Consider the following 5,205-nt stretch of genomic DNA (forward strand, 5'->3'; position numbering starts at 1 on the left):
CTTAAATTTAAGATTTTCAAAGACGAACTTAAGATCGTGTCATCGGTTGGTGCAATCCATTTTTGCAGTTAGGCTCGAACTTAACGCTAAGCATAGCCTTAAGTCTTTCTTAAATGTTTGGTGGAAGTGGGCATTAAACTTAATTACAAACTTCAAAACATGACATTTCAAAAAATGACATTGCCACAAAATTTTAAATATGAAATCGATGCATTTTATCATTCGTGTAATATTTCATTCGAATAAAAAATAGTGTTCGATACGAGGGCGAAAATTTCTTTTCCGCCCTTGTATCGAAAACTACTATTCTGTTACAGTTCCTAGAACGTTAGCCTTTAGTTATCTGTTGTTTAGTCTAGCATTCAATAAGATAAACATACGGGCCGACAAGGGCGCACCGCACCAACAGGGCCTTAGCGAACACTTATTGGTGACTCACGTCCATGCTTACAATTTTCTACTAACATTAGTTTATACATGTATGTATCGACATTTCTGAAAGAATTGCTATATACTTACTGTTTGTTATATAATGGATGTATTCAGATTCAGACGCAGAGGTTTAAAAAGGCAATAAAAAAAAATACGATTCGAATTTTGCTTTGTAAACCGGGCCGTAGTCCCTGCCGCTATACATAGGCCAATCCGGAGGGCCTTACTCGGAATTTCATTATATCTGCCTTCAACTGCCCACGTTATGTATTGCAGCCGGTTGTGGCAGCCGGAGCTTGGAGCTTTCAAGCGCCAGTGCCGCGCATAGTATTTCTACATTTGTTTGTAAAACTGTATATTCCAAGAGTTGATCACGCCATTTAATAGATTATTTTTTAGTTCAATTACATCTAAGTGTATTAGAACGCTATTGCTCTTCGACTGATACATGATAAGTTAGAGCTGTATACTCTTTTTTGCAATTGAAAGTATACCTATATTTCAAGTGTAAGTGTGACTAACCTCAAATTTTGTACAAAAATGCAGTTTTCCTATTTGTGTTATCAAATGTAATTCGAGGTAATCATGTTGTTTAGGACCTAAACTCTCTCCTAAAGTAGTCAAAAGTGATCAGATATTATCAACAAAACTTTTGTTCGCACACTAATCTTAGACAAAAGGCGTATTTATCCTATTTTGAGCGATCGGCTCGTTTAAAAAGCCTGCTCATTCTTGCCAGTCGTAAAAACATCTATTTTAAAATTACCAGCGTTAAAGTATTTAGGTTCATTTAGAAGTACGTAAAAAAACAATCCTTGTTTATTCCTGAAGCTATTTGAAGTTGAAGCTTTGATTATCACTTTATCAAGATTTCAAAATTCGAAAATTAAGCAACGCAAACATATGTCCCACAAAATAATGTCCGCTGAGCCAAATATTTCAGTGAATAATGCCAAATTAAATTTGCATAGTCGCAAACATTTTCTGCGCAAAATTGTGCGTTCAAAGCTTGAAGGAGAAGTTCAGGAATATGTATTTGAGCATAGCAATAATAAGTATGAAGTAATAGCAGAGATCACCTAAGAAGTTTTGAATTTTCAGTTCAAGCAAGGTCGCATCTGGGCCCACATCCATTTTTTCTCAGAGGAAGCTTCAAGCTATTTCCATGTTACCAAAACAGTTTCTCGTTTCAATTGCAAAATTTCTTCAGATAGCTCAAATATTTTCGCAGCAATATTTATATATTCCATTTACGTTTACGTCACATTATGTTCTTTTCCGTAATTCAACCAATACGTTTAAAAATGCAGGAAAAACATAACAACTAGTCACAACGATAGTCCCAATTGCTTGATTTTGAAGTTAGCTTTCGCCTTTATCGCAGTTTTATGTTAATAGTAGATCATCATCATCATCATCTTCTATTCGTCGTCATTCGCTTCTGTCGGTCGTCTGACTCATCCACTGAGTACCTGGCAGTCTGTGTCTTTCCACCTCGTTCTTGGTCGTCCTGGGTTCCTTTTAGTTGTTCTGGGCCTTAACGCAGTTGTCTTCGTGGTCCATAGTAGATCTTCCTAATAGTAGATAATCCTGCAAACATTTTATTAAATATTTGTTTTATTACTGCCAGGGTATCTTACAAGCTAAATTTCGTCTGATCAATGGTACAACTTTTTCGGTTTGTTAATGATGAATGAATATAAACAAATGAAATGTGTATCGGTTTGAAACATGTCGTAGACAAAAAAATAAATGAGCTTACAATTCAGCTTATTGCAGTCTATTTCACAGTAATGATTGCTAATGATTTGACTCTGCAAATCTTCTTTATACAGAAATTTCCAACGTATGCAGCACATGCAAGGAATTTTAAATGTACCTATTAAGTATAGGGATATTCTTTATCAGCATTTGATTATCTTTGTATGTTCACGATTTTTTAAACTCGAATAAGGAAGTTTAAAATTGTTATTTATGTGCTACATGGAAGAATTGATTTTGGACTCAAGTTAGTTCGGAAAGTAAGATCGAAATTTTAAGAAGCAAATCTTACATGCGTTACTTAAATTAACTCAAAACGAGGTTGGTAATGCACGATGTGGTATGTATCAAACCTATGTTCTCGAATTTGACTTTTAAATATCCTTTATTTTATGCAACATTCTCTTCTTGTTTTCGTTTTGATTTAAAATTAATTTTGTCGTCCTTTCGAAACAGATTTGTGGATAAATTTACTTGTCTGTCAATAAGCAATCTTGAAAACAAGCAAATTGATGTCGAATTTGATCGATTATTTTGGGCGCGAACAAATATAAATGAAATATTAGCAATTAAACATTAGCAAATGTATGCCCATTTGTTTTAGATCTTGAACTTACTATTAACTACAATTAGCTTGGAACGTAACCATGCATCCATTCCGAAGAACAATAACTCCCACTTAAATATCTAAAAGCAATTTTTGTCTATTGCCGAACGTGCAATTAATTCCACATCTTTATTCAGACATTGTGAGGATGTGGCGCCAAAAATTTAAGAAACAAGCTTTTGTTTTACGCTGATTCAATAAATAAACAAATACTCTTGTCAAAATGTCGAGACATTTTACAGAATTGCAACAAATGAAAAAGTTTAAAACATTGAAAGGTTTTGTTACGCTACTGGATCTTACCAATTCCCGTCCTCCAAGCCACTTCAATACCGGCAACTACGTAAACCTATCACAACGTAACGAAACCTCCGGTTTTGGTGTGTGTTTCCGACAGGAGATGATGAATTAATAAAGAAACATGGGTTTAAAAATATCGATTAAGTGCAAGGGGTTGATATGGGGAAATTGTGTGTGTGGGATATCATGTCGCTGCATATAATTGCAACCACCGTAATATTAATAACTGTTGACAGCGGCAAAAAGAATCTACGATAGCATATTTCAGTTTGGAACAATATTTAATGTTATGAAAGTATTAAACCTCTTTTAGCTCTAGTCAGATGTTCAATCAATGTTTTCTTGAATAAATGCCATACGTTACAAATGTAGTCTTTGTTCATATCTGCTTTGCTTTGTGTTTATTTCATAAACAACATATAAAAGCGCCGTACTTGGTTTATCGTAAGGTGGTTATCGCAACCGACACAATCATAATGTATTTCTGTCAACATCCAAAAGCAATTAAACTACAAACTCAATCATGTTTAAAAGCCGAAATATGTTCAACCACTACCCACTTGATGTCAGACAAATAAAGAATGAGCACTAATTTAGAGAAAAAGTTGAGATATTACTTGCTCGGAGGCTATATTATGAGATCGATGACTCTAAGCGTGTATATCTTGGTGCAAAATGCGATTCTTGCTTGTTAAATATCAAGTATATTTTTGGTATTTTCGTTTTTGATTTCATGTAGGTCCCTAATGCACATTTTTTTCGTTATTTCCTTGGAATTGTAAAGTTCAATTTTAGCGAATCTAACTAGGGGTTTTCTTAGTAGTTTTGAAACTTTTTACTTGAATATTGCAGAAATGTAGATATGAGTTATTGAATAAAACGTGATTTGTTTCACGTGATCAATTAGTAATGTGAAATTTCGCTCTTGGAAAATATGCAGAAACTGAAAAACTGTAGGTATATGTATAAGTAGGTATGTGAAAAATCGAAAGTTTATACTATGTAGCAAAAAAGTTCAATAAAGCGAAGATACTAAATATAATGCCGATTTTCACCAGAAACAAGCGAAACACGGTTTAACGAAACTAAGTTTGTGTTTGGCCGATTTTCACCACCACCAGTTTGACGCCCGAAAAGGATTTCACCAGAACATTTAAACTTAGTTTGTGCTTAAACGCGTTTAAAGAAACGAACAAAGGCCCATTTTCATCAGAAACAAGCGAAACGCAGTTTGGCGAAACTAAGTTTATTTAAACGTCGAAATTAAACTCGTTTAACGACGGGCCGTTTTCACCAGCGCTTCGGTACGTTTCACAAACTGCGTTTATTGAAACGCACTGTTAGGCCCATTTTCATCAAGCGATCTTAAACCAGTTTAACGTCTGAAACTCAGTTTGACGCGCGAAACGGATTGCACCAGAACTTTAAACTTAGTTTGTGCTTACACGCGTTTAAAGAAACGAACTGGTCGATTTTAGGCGTCTATAGCTTTAAACGCCGTTTAAAGACTTGATCTAACCTCACTGTGTAAAGAATTATTGTAGTTGTAGGTCGACCGAAAAATAATAAAATAGAAATGGCGCGTAGGGCAGTTTATAACTTAATTTCCGAAGAAGTCTACGAATATTTTAATGTTACTTATGTACTTTGTCTGTCCTGTCTGTAATTGTGTCGCCGATAAGCCTACTTCTCGGGGCTTTGCCGTTTTATGTTACAGAATGCATGCAAATTTCTGCTAGAGATTTTAAGGGTTTCAGCACAACTACATCACATCCAATTGTACATGGGGTGAGCTCCGCGATAGAGCTGCTGTTCTGGGTTTTGTGCGATTCCAGCGAGGATGTTTACCCAGTAAAATCCTTCCTGACCCCTCCGCTTGCCTTGTTTATTCAATGAATTTTATAAGGATTTGAATGGGCGTCCGCAGGACTTAATTTTCTACTTGTTTAATTAATTTTTCAAATAGAAAATCTAATAAAAACGTGTATACCAGTCATAAGCCATGCACGAATGCACAAACCGTGCATAAACAAAGCAAACTTTAAAATTTTACGGTTAGTTCGAGTAGGAAGTTTGGGTTTGATTGACGTCATGGACCCAAATGG

Source organism: Dendroctonus ponderosae, unplaced genomic scaffold (assembly GCF_020466585.1).
Source record: "Dendroctonus ponderosae isolate FM_Combo_2020 unplaced genomic scaffold, Dpon_F_20191213v2 Dpon_F_20191213_4, whole genome shotgun sequence".
NCBI classification, from domain to species: Eukaryota; Metazoa; Arthropoda; class Insecta; order Coleoptera; family Curculionidae; genus Dendroctonus; species Dendroctonus ponderosae.